The sequence below is a fragment of the Piliocolobus tephrosceles genome, chromosome 5 (assembly GCF_002776525.5).
Source record: "Piliocolobus tephrosceles isolate RC106 chromosome 5, ASM277652v3, whole genome shotgun sequence".
NCBI lineage: Eukaryota > Metazoa > Chordata > Mammalia > Primates > Cercopithecidae > Piliocolobus > Piliocolobus tephrosceles.
In genome coordinates, this window is record NC_045438.1 from 146,866,438 (window position 1) to 146,877,550 (window position 11,113).

Below are 11,113 nucleotides of genomic sequence, written 5' to 3' on the forward strand. Positions count from 1 at the left end.
AACCCTTACAAAATCACTAGATGAATCATGCCTACTTCATATCCTGAGCAAATCTAGGTCCGCTTCCAACAGTCTACTAACAATAACCAGAAAATACATGCAGAGCTAGCTGCATCATGAGCCCATCATGAGTTAACTGTTTCTATCTCAGAGAACAAGTTAATTCCATGCCAGTGATATAGATACAATTTTTTAAAAAATAGCACTCACATCTCTAGCTCTGTAACTTTTATCTACTCAAAAGTTTTATTATAGAAGACATCAGAAATATGTAAATATAAGAAGAATAATGGCTTATTTTAGGTTCATTGTCTATTAATTCTCTTTCTTAAAATCTAAGCAACAGGCCGCGGGCATTGGCTCATGCCTGTAATCCCAGGACTTTGGGAGGCCAAGGCCAAGATCACCTAATGTCAGGAGTTCAAGACCAGCCTGGCCAACGTGGTGAAACTGTCTCTACTAAAAATACAAAAAGTATCCGGGTGTGGTGGCAGGCTCCTGTAATACAAGCTACTTGGGAGGCTGAGGCAGAAGAATCACTTGAATCTGGGAGGCAGAGTTTGCAGTGGGCCAAGATTTGGCCATTGCACTCCAGCCTAGGCAACAGGAGCAAAACTACATTTTGGTTTGTTTTTTTTTTTTTTTTTTTGAGACTGAGTCTTGCTCTGTCGCCCAGGCTGGAGTACAGTGGTGCGATCTCGGCTCACTGCAAGCTCCGTCTCCCGGGTTTACGCCATTCTCCTGCCTCAGCCTCCCGAGTAGCTGGGACTATAGGCGCCCGCCACCTCGCCCAGCTAGTTTTTTATATTTTTTAGCAGAGACAGGGTTTCATCGTGTTAGCCAGGATGGTCTCGATCTCCTGACCTCGTGATCCACCCGTCTCGGCCTCCCAAAGTACTGGGATTACAGGCTTGAGCCACCGTGCCCGGCCAAAACTACATCTTACAAAAGAAAATAAAATGGAAGAAAGAGATCGCCTCGGTTACCTAGATTGAAGTAAAATATTTTAAAAGTAATTATATCCTTGATTTTCCAGTGGCTACTCCTTTTCTCAGTTTGTGCACTTATACAATAGGAAACTAAAAACCTATGGAAAAGAAGAGCAATGTAAACACATCAACACATCAAACACCAATATAATTTCTGTGATTATACATTAAACCTATACCTGATTTTCCATGCAAACAAACCATGAGATATATGACAGGATGTGTTGTATAACAGTCATTTTTTGATCAAAGGAATAAAAGAAAACATACAGTTTTTCCTTTCCCTTTTTTTTTTTTTTTTTTTGAGACAAGATCTCCCTCTGTTGCCCAGGCTGGAGTGCAGTGGCGCAATCTGGGCTCACTGCAACCTCTGTTTCCTGGGTTCAAGCTATCCCCTCACTTCCACCTCCCTAGTAGCTGGGACTACAGGCATATGACACCACGCCTGGCTACAAACATATTGATTTTAACAAGAGAATATTTTCCTGGTACTAAATTCAAAAGTAAAACTTTTACAGATCCATCTTCAAAGAGATTTTGAACTATATACAGGACAAACAGTCATTTGATAATTTCTTTGTAAACTTTTATGGGCCTCATTTATTTAACAACTTGGTGAGAAAGAACACTTTAATTAAATTAATTAATTAATTAATTGAGACAGAGTCTCCCTATGTCACCAGGCTGGAATGCAGTGTCATGATCTTGGCTCACTGCAACCTCTGCCTCCCAGGTTCAAGCAATTTTCCTGCCTCAGCCTCCCAAGTAGCTGGGATTACAGGGACGCGTCACCACGCCTGGGTAAATTTTGTATGTTTAGTAGAGACAGGGTTTCCCCATATCGGCGAGGCGGATCTGGAACTCCTGACCTCGTGATCCGCCCACCTCTGCCTCCCAAAGTGCTGGGATTACAGGTGTGAGCCACGGCACCTAGCGAAAGAACACTTATAGAAAATAATAATAATAATAATACATTTATACTCAATAATGGTGGACCTGGCCAGGCACGGTGGCTCATGCCTGTAATCCTAGCACTTTGAGAAGTCGAGGTGAGTGGATCACTTGAGGTCAGGAGTTTGAGACCAGCCTGCCCAACATGATTAAACACTGTATCTACTAAAAATACAAAAATTAGCTGGGTGGGGTGGTAGCGCACCTGTAATCCCAGCTACCCAGGAGGCTGTGGCAGGAGAATCGCTTGAATCTGGCAGGCAGAAGTTGCAGTGAGCAGACATCACGCCACTGCACTACAGCCTAGGTGACAGAGGAAGACTCTGCCTTGGAAAAAAAAAAAAGGGTGGGGGGTGGACCTGACCGCAGGTGGTAGGAATGGGGAGGAGAGTAGGAATAGGAGTTAGGAGTGACTACTCAAGTGAGAATTTGAAAAAGGAGCCTTTGCAATCACCCTTTCTCTTTAGCATGCTATAACTGCTGCCCTTCCTCTAGGCTTTCTCTAAGTCGATGTTACTCAAAGTCTGGTTTGTGGACCAACTGCCGATCTGCAGACTGACTGTTAACTGGAATGCAGGGAGGTCAATTGCAAAATTGAGAGTAAGTATTTAAAACTTTTATAACAATTTGACAGAATTACTTTTTGAATATTGAATCTAATAAATTAAAATGTAAGCTGACCCTTTTAATATGTTTAATATTTTTATTTTTCTTCTAATTAATTTCATTGTGTTTTATAAAAGTGGCCTCCTGCAACAGATTGAAAGTTTAAAAAACAAAACTTGTTCTTTACCACAGATAAAAACATACTTTAGGCCTCTGTCTCTCAAACTTCAGTGGTCACGTACTACTCTCATGATTTTGTCATATCTGTATACCAATTTTACCATTTATTCAATAACTTTCTTTAAACAAAAAGTGCTTTTTAATTTAAATACTTTTTTTTTTTTTTTTTTGGAGACAGAGTTTCACTCCTGTTGCCCAGGCTGGAGTGCAATGGCATGATCTTGGCTCACTGCAACCTCTACCTCCTGGGTTCAAGTGATTCTCCTGCCTCAGCCTCTCTAGTAGCTGGGATTACAGGTGTGTACTACCAGGACGGCGCTAACTTTTATTTTTAGTAGAGACGGGGCTTCTCCATGTTGGACAGGCTGGTCTCGAATTCCTGACCTCAAGTGATCCACCAGCTGTGGCCTCCGAAAGTGCTGAGATTACAGGAGTGAACCACTGGTCCCAGCCTTAAGTATATTTTTAATGATACTATATCACCACCATAATTACTACATCGCTGTTGTAAATAGAATACCATGAAAACAAGATAATGTTACTTAATTTAAAATAATAAAATAATATTTGAGTAATGACAAATCTAGTGGGTTTGCAAAAGTGCACACCTGAAAATCAGCAAAAAGTATTAAAATAACTGGTTTTTTCTTTCTTATCAATCAAAATGAATATTTAGCTCAATGTTTCTCAGTTCAAGTCAAAGATGAGCTGAATATCTAAAAGCTATTTAATGTCCTTCTCAAGAAAGGCTGGATATTGAAAATTAATTCCTAATTTAATTTATGTAGGCATTTGTTCAACAAATGTTATTTTCCCCAATAGGATTCTAAAGTGAAATCTTAAAAAAAAAAAAAAAAAAAAAAAAAAAAACTGAAATCTTGCATCTTTCAAATGGGTCTGGTTATTTGGTAAAACTCAGAAAAGTGATTTACCAAAATTTCCTTGCCCTGAATAATTGCCATCTGGTTTGAGAAAATAGCTTTTATCAAGTGGTCTCTTCGTAATTTTGAAATGTTTTCAGCAAATTCTTCAGATGAATTATTTTTAAAAAACTACAAGTTTTTTCAATAAGTATTGCTGATGGAATGAATGTCAGTTTCAGAATCTGTTCCTAGGATCCTGAGCTTACCATATAAAACATGTAAGTGAGATATACATATATGCATAGGACAGAAATACATATATAAACATATCTATCATAGCTTTATCATATATGTATGAAGTCTTATTTAATTCTCTCTCAGTGGAAACTAGTGTTCAAAGAGATGTAGTGATCTCATTCGATCAACAGTAAGCAAATATTTGTTGACTGTGTACTGGGTCACAGGCACCATTCCAGGCTTTGAGACAACAAAGAGAAACAGAATAGACACAGTCAGATCGTTTGTGTCCTCGTGACGGTTGGGGCAGAAGAGAGAAGAAAGGCGGTAACTTCCAATAGGGATAAGCTATGAAGAGGAGCAGGGGTCACTCAAAGAAGTCCTTTCTGGGATATCTGGGGGAGCAATCAGTCCTGTGAAGACTGGGAAGGGGCATTCCAGACATAAGAAACAGCTACTGAAAAGCCCTTAGGACAGAAACAAGACCAGCATGGCCAGGAAGCAAAGAATGTATGGCTGAAATCTACTGAGCCATGGTGAGCTTTATAGTCACATAAGGCCTTGTAACTGTGATGAGGAGTTTGGAATTTATTCTTTGCAACGAAAAACATGTGGAGGGTTTTAATTAGAGAGATGACATAATCTGATTTCATTTCAAAAATATCCTTCTGGATACTGTGTGAAAAGGGAAAGAAGATACAAAGTCAAGGGCTTGTCTGTTGGCTCAGCAAGAAGCAATGGTGGCCGGGCACAGTGGCTCACGCCTGTAATCCCAGCACTTTGGGAGGCTTAGGTGGGCGGATCACGAGGTCAAGAGGTGGAGACCATCCTGGCCAACATGGTGAAACTCCGTCTCTATTAAAAATACAAAAATTAGCTGGGCGTGGTGGCGCCTGCCTGTAATCCCTGCTACTCAAGAGGCTGAGGCAGAAGAATCACTTGAACCCGGGGACCGGAGGTTGCAGTGAGCTGAGATCGCGCCACTGCACTCCAGCCTTGGGTGACAGAGTGAGACTCCATCTCAAGAAACAAACAAACAAAGAAGCAGCAATGGTGACCTGGAGGAGAATGGCAGTGGTAGAGATAGAGAAGTGGGTGGACTTGAGGGTAGAGTTGATTAGACTGGCTGATGTGTGAGGGAAGATTTAGGAGAAGAGAGAAAGAGCAGAAAAGACTCCCTGCTTCTGGCATGAGCAAATCTCTTCTGGTTTCACAGCCTAGGAAGCAGCAAATCCCATTTTAAAACCAAGGCTGTCTGACTTCAAAGCCACTCTTGACTCCATTTTTCTTTTTTTGGTGGCTGCTGAATTGAACCCCAAAGTGACAGCTCCCTGGTCTTCCCCCAACCACTTAATCCCAAACTCCCAGCATTAAGCCTTTGTATAGCATGGGCTTTCCCCAAACCCTGAACCTCTGGATGCTCAGCAAATAGATTCTCAGAGCAACCGGAGAGGAGGAAATCTGGGATCAGTGTTTGAACAAATGCAAAACCCGCCACTGAAGGCCTGGTGTTAGAGAAACCGCCACCCTTTCCCTGCGCCATCCTTATTCTCCTAAAATTCTCGCCTCATCACCCCCACTCTCCTTCCCCTTGTGCTTCAAGCCGTCTCTAGGCAGTTCTGTGTGGGTCTGTGTACCAGGAAAGGTCATCTCACCCCTCTGTGCTACAAGAGGCATAACTGTGGCTCTAGGAACACTGCACTAGGTAATTCCTTCCATCCCTCCTGAAGGAGATGGAGGAGAAGCAGCAGAAAGTGATTTTAGGGAAGTCAGAGCGGGAAAGAATAGTTTCTGGTGTCAGCCATGACAGCGAATCCAGTGGGAGGAGAAATGAAAGGGGTGATTAAATTTGGTTGATGGGAGAAAAGCTTCAGAAGGGTACAGGAGTGCGACTGCCTTACGGCAGACCGAGGCTGGGGAACAGTGAAGCGGTGGGACAGAAGCATAAAGTAGACTTTCATGCAATCTCAGCCACAGTGACAGGAAACGGGGAAGTCGATGTGTAGCTGAAGGAGAAAGCAGAACCAAGATGAGTGATTTTAATAGAAGGCACATAGGAAAGCATTTTAAAAGCGTTATGCAAATACAAAAGATTATTAATATTTGGCCTTATCATATGCTGCCTTTTACTTATTTATTTATTTTTGAGATGGAGTTTTACTCCTGTTGCCTAGGCTGGAGGGTAGTGGGGCAATCTCGCCTCACCACAACCTCCACCTCCTGGGTAGCTTGGATTATAGGCGTCCACCACCACGCTTGGCTAATTTTTTGTATTTTGAGTAGAGATGAGATTTTACCATGTTGGCCAGGCTGATCTCGAACTCTAGACCTCAGGTGATCCACCTACCTTGGCCTCCCAATCTGCTGGGATTACAGGTGTGAGCCACTGCGCCTGGACTTATTTATTTTTACCTTAATGCCCTATTTCCCTAAACAAACTCACAGTGAAATAAATCATGCTTAATACTTCTTGGGATCACCAACACAATGTCCTACACATAGAGAATAGCCACAACTTGATTACTAAAATATAAAGTCAAAATAGGTTGGAAATCTCCAGGATGATATCACGCATATGTACACCATTCCCAAGTAACGGGTTTACTATACTTTATGTAACTTGATAATAGATATTAAGTCCTATGTTTCTTTGTACCTGTAAAACCCTAAAGCTTGAATATAGTAGGTATGCAATTAATATTTGCTGATATATTTCAATTGCATATATTAGTTAACCTCTAGTTCTGAGTTCAAATGACAAACCATCTTTTGGCAATAACCAAAATTACAATGCAATTACCTTAAACTGCATTCAAATATATGGATTATTTTACCCTTTCTCCAGTGAAATCCAAATATGCTATTTCACCAATTAAACTACTCCTTTATCAAAGTTCTATTAATCTCCTGGAGATAGCACTGTGCTCATTAACTAAATGTCAGGTGAGCACAGAAGCAACTTTGGATTTCACTTAATAAACCAGAGCAATTTAAAGTAATTAGTCACATCTTGTGAAAAGAAGCCAATGTGTAGCCAGTTTAACCTGCTCAAGATCTGTAGGTGAAAAAACTCATAAACTGAGGGAGACTGGGGATAGGAGCCTTATTTCCTTTGCCAAGGCTTTCAAGTCAAGCAATTATTTACCCTAGAAAAAACAGAGCTGGCCGGGCGCGGTGGCTCAAGCCTGTAATCCCAGCACTTTGGGAGGCCGAGACGGGTGGATCACGAGGTCAGGAGATCGAGACCATCCTGGCTAACACGGTGAAACCCCGTCTCTACTAAAAATACAAAAGCTAGCCGGGCGAGGTGGCGGGCGCCTGTAGTCCCAGCTACTCGGGAGGCTGAGGCAGGAGAATGGCGTGAACCCGGGAGGCGGAGCTTGCAGTGAGCTGAGATCCGGCCACTGCACTCCAGTCCCGGCGACAGAGCGAGACTCCGCCTCAAAAAAAAAAAAAAGAAAAAAAAAAAAAAGAAAAAACAGAGCTGACTTTAGGAAAACTTTAAAAAGCCATCTCAGATGTTTGCAGAACACTTAAAAAATGTTCAATTGTCCAATTTACCACCCAGATTTGGCTTATTTATCTGAAAACGTATTTTAGTAACATCTGAATTATAGTTTCTCTTTTAAACTAGTTTCCCACATTAATGTGATTCACTTTCCAGATTTATGAGCTGTCTTTATGCCATTTGCAATAGCAAATAAATAAATTATAAAATATAAGACTTTATACCCAGTAATTTTCAATATACTCATTATCATTTGGACATATTTTTAACTCTGCACACTTATACATTATTTGGTGTACTTAAAAACGCGTTCAAGAAGAGCATGGAATTAGGCCACTAGTCAATGTAATAGACTAGTTATTATAAGAGATAATCAGGAAAATTATAATTTTTTCTATGATACCAAAAATTTATAGATTAGTTACTATAAAATGAGTTTATTCCACAACTTACAAAGTTACCATAATTAAAGAATAACAACTGTTAGATATTTAGATTCTATAATCAATATTAGCCAAAGACAAAATGATGTGTTTCCCTCATCTAAAAATGACATATTTGAGCCAGGTGCGATGGCTCACACCTGTAACCCCAGCACTTGGGAAGGCCGAAGCACGAGGATAACCTCAGGCCAGGAGTTTGAGATCAGCTTGGGCAACATAGCAAAACCGCATCCCTACCAAAAAAAACTTAGAAATTAACCAGGTATGATGGCATGCACTTATAGTCTTAAGGCAGGAGGACTGCTTAAGCCCAGGAGTTCAAGGCTGCAATGAGCTATGATCATACCACTGCACTCCAGCCTAAGTGACAGAGATGCTGCCTCAAAAATATATATAAATAAAAATAAAATAGGCTGGTCGCGGTGGCTCACGCTTGTAATCCCAGCACTTTGGAAGGCCAAGGTGGGCGGATCACGAGTTCAGGAGATGGAAACCATCCTAACATGGTAAAACCCCGTCTCTACTAAAAAAATACAAAAAAAAAATTAGGCTTTTCCAGGAAGACGCGGTCCTAGGACTTGCGGATCTTTGGTTCGCACGCTCCTCCTGACTCACCGCTGTTCGCCCTCCCCGAGGAACAAGTCGGTCAGGAAGCCGCGCAGCAGCCATGGCTTTTAAGGATACCGGAAAAACACCCGTGGAGCCGGAGGTGGCAATTCACCGAATTCGAATCACCCTAACGAGCCGCAACGTTAAATCCCTGGAAAAGGTGTGTGCTGACTTGATCAGAGGCGCGAAGGAAAAGAACCTGAAAGTGAAAGGACCAGTTCGAATGCCTACCAAGACTTTGAGAATCACTACAAGAAAAACTCCCTGTGGTCAAGGTTCTAAGGCGTGGGATCGTTTCCAGATGAGAATCCACAAGCGACTCATTGACTTGCACAGTCCTTCTGAGATTGTTAAGCAGATTACTTCCATCAGTATTGAGCCAGGAGTTGAGGTGGAAGTCACCATTGCAGATGCTTAAGTCAACTATTTTAATAAATTGATTACCAGTTGTTAAAAAAAAAAAAAAAAATTAGCCGGGTGTGGTGGCGAGCGCCTGTAGTCCCAGCTACTCCGGGGTCTGAGGCAGGAAATTGGCGTGAACCTGGGAGGCGGAGCTTGCAGTAAGCTGAGATTGTGTCACTGTACTCCAGCCTGGGCGACAGAGCAAGACTCCATCTCAAAAAAAAAAAAAAAAAAAAAAAAGATATAATCTACTAACCTGTTAGGTTACTAAGTTACTCCAAGAAGAGAAAGATAAACAAGATTTACTAAACACTATAATCAGGTGTATTTTATAAGTCACTTATTTAACCTTTACAACACTTTCCAAGTTGAATACAGTCCTCATTTTGCAGATACAAAAATTAGTTTCTGAAGTGTAAGTAATTTATGCAAGAGCAAACAGCTAGAGGAGCACTGGATGGTGTTTAAAGACAGGTTTGTGGCCAGGCACAGTGGCTCATGCCTGTAATCCCAGCATTTTGGGAGGCCAACGTGGGCTGATCACAAGGTCAGGAGTTCAAGACCAGCCTGGCCAACATGGTGAAACCCCATCTCTACTAAAAATACAAAAATTGGCCAGGTGCGGTGGCTCACATCTGTAATCCCAGCACTTTGGGAGGCCAAGGCGGGCGGATCATGAGGTCAGGAGATCGAGACCATCCTGGCTAACATGGTGAAACCCCGTCTCTACTAAAAATACAAAAAATTAGCCGGGCGTGGTGGCGGACGCCTGTCGTCCCAGCTACTCCGGAGGCTGAGGCAGGAGAATGGCACGAACCCGGGAGGTGGAGCTTGCAGTGAGCCAAGATCACACCACTGCACTCCAGCCTGGGCGACAGAGCGAGACTCTGTCTCAAAAAAAAATAAAAAGATAAAAAAATTAACCAAGCATGGTGATGTGCGCCTGTAGTCCCAGCTACTCGGGAGGCTGAGGCAGGAGAATGGCATGAACCTGGGAGGCGGAGCTTGCAGTGAGCTGAGATCGTGCCACTGCACTCCAGCCTGGGCAACGGAGTGAGACTGTGCCTCAAAAACAAAACAAAACAAAACAAAAAAAAAAAAAAAAAAAAAGAAGAAGCCTATGCTATTGGCCAGCTGAGGAAAAGGATAAAGAAGCTATCAGAAAGCCAGGAAAGCAGGTCCAAGAGCACACACATGAGAAAGTGTAATATATTCTTATAATTGAAAATATTTTAGTATTGCTGGAGTATAAGAAATAGAGGTTGGGAGTAAACGAGGAATGAGAGGTGGTAAGAAATGACACTAGGAGTCTAAAGCAGGGCCAGTTCCCAAGGGTACCATAAACCATAACTACAGCATTTGAACCCTCCTGAAGGTGACGCAGAGGCATTGAAGGATCTCCACCAGGAAAGTGAAATGATCGGATTTGTATTTTAAATATGTAGATCAGCCAGGCGCAGTGGCTCATGCCTGTAATCCCAGCACTTTGGGAGACCGAGGTGGGCAGATCACTTGAGGTCAGGAGTTCGAGACCAGCCTGGCCAACATGGAGAAACCCCGTCTCTACTGAAAATACAAAAATTAGCCAGGCGTGGTGTTGGGCACCTGTAATTCCAGCTACTTGGGAGGCTGAGGCAGGAGATTCGCTTGATCCCGGGAGGCAGAGTTTGCAGTGAGCGAAGATCACACCACTGCACTCCAGCCTGGGCAACAGAGCAAGACTCTGTCTCCAAAATAATAATAATAATAATAATTAAATATGTAGATCATGCTGGAAACTGTGTGATGAATCCATTCATTGAGCAAGAGTAGATAGGAAGGACAGTCAGAAGACTACCTCAATTTCTAAGGCTAGAAAATCGTAATAAAATCTTGATGACAGTAATGGCAGAAAAGATGGAGAAAAATTTCCAGAGGCACTGACAAGGTAAAGTGGGGATAACTGTGAATCACAGGACCTAGGGGTGATGGAGAGCTGAAGAAGGAATCTAGAATGGTTCTCTTTTTTTTTTTTTTTTTTTGAGACAGAGTCTGGCTCTGTCACCCAGGCTGGAGTGCAGTGGCCGGATCTCAGCTCACTGCAAGCTCCTCCTCTCGGGTTTACGCCATTCTCCTCCCTCAGCCTCTGGAGTAGCTGGGACTACAGGCGCCCACCACCTCGCCCGGCTAGTTTTTTGTATTTTTTAGTAGAGACGGGGTTTCACCGTGTTAGCCAGGATGGTCTCGATCTCCTGACCTCGTGATCCACCCGTCTCGGCCTCCCAAAGTGCTGGGATTACAGGCTTGAGCCACCGCGCCCGGCCGAATGGTTCTCTTTAATGACCA

General features: G+C 42.6%; 1 pseudogene across 1 annotated transcript; it reads left to right on the forward strand.

The window, feature by feature from the left end:
• The first annotated feature begins 8,333 nt into the window (after positions 1-8,333).
• On the forward strand, positions 8,334-8,855 carry LOC111541109 (annotated as a pseudogene). Its single transcript, XR_002731198.1, has one exon. The product of XR_002731198.1 is annotated as a 40S ribosomal protein S20 pseudogene (transcript).
• Positions 8,856-11,113: the final 2,258 nt, after the last annotated feature.